The sequence below is a fragment of the Priapulus caudatus genome, unplaced genomic scaffold (assembly GCF_000485595.1).
Source record: "Priapulus caudatus unplaced genomic scaffold, Priapulus_caudatus-5.0.1 Scaffold52, whole genome shotgun sequence".
Lineage (NCBI taxonomy): Eukaryota > Metazoa > Priapulida > Priapulimorpha > Priapulimorphida > Priapulidae > Priapulus > Priapulus caudatus.
Window position 1 is genome coordinate 601957 of NW_014577113.1, and position 1158 is coordinate 603114.

Genomic DNA, 1158 nt, shown 5'->3' on the forward strand with positions numbered 1-1158 from the left:
AACGTATACATCTTTCTGTGTGTTGCATCTCTCGCTCAACCCCTGACTCTCTGTTAATCAGGCACCTTCACCCTTTTCCACTCGCTGGCTTTCCCTCTCCCTCTCCTTTCTTACTCGGTCAGCCTGCCCTCCTTACTCTCTCTTTATCTCTTTCTCCTTTCTTTCTCTTTTCTTATGGGGATCACGTCCATCAATCCACGGTTTCTGCTTTGCTTTTTCCGTATACTACTACGGTGACGCAAACTTTCTTCTATCAATGACATAACTCTTCCCTGGTATAACAATTATTTCTTTTATGCTCTTGCTCAGAAAACATTACACACACACACACACACGCATCACATAGATACACATCTGTGGACGGAATACTAAAATAATAATTTATGTGCTCTTCTACTCGTCATGCTGTTGGGTTGGAGGGCGCTTGCACAGCGTAAATAGCGGCGATGTTCGTGTGTGGTTTCGCTTGTTTGTTTCTTTTTTGTCTTCTTTTGCTTCTCGCAACGCCGACAATAAGACTTAGGTCTGAGAAATCACCCTAGGGAAGCCTACGCGCATGCCGACCCGAAAACTGCCCCGCGAAAAAGACGATTTCGCATGCGAATACTACGAAATCCATCAAAAATTGGAACTGGGACGTCGTACATTTATTATACGCGCGACCACGGAAGAAACGGTCGGTTGTACGTCGATACAGGCGCCCTCGCAGACGACCCGAATAAGCGGACGGCCGCCCCCGGATTTCGGCGCAGATCGTCGTTGTTCTCTTTTTTTATTGTCGTCATCGCCAGTCGTCTTTGGGAGCGAGCGGCGGCGACGCGCGCTCTTGTTGAGCCGCTTCGTCTGTATCGCGTCCTGTATCTGTCCCGTCAGCCACTCGATCCCCTCCTGCAGTCCCTCTCCCGTCAGCGCGTTGCTCGCGCGACTGTTTTGTTGCAATCGGTCTTTGGGTGCTTCTCGTTTCTCTCCTCTCATGCGCTCCCATCAGCGACGACCGTTTTTTTTCTGTCTTCGGGCCCCAAGCGCTGGACAAACGCGTCTCGCCGTCCATCTTGTTCGCGAGAAGTTTAGTATCGGCCGGTGCGCGTTCTGCTTTATTGTTCCTTATTTGTGTATATTTTTCGATGAGCGCGTCCAGCTCCTGCTTACAACAGCACA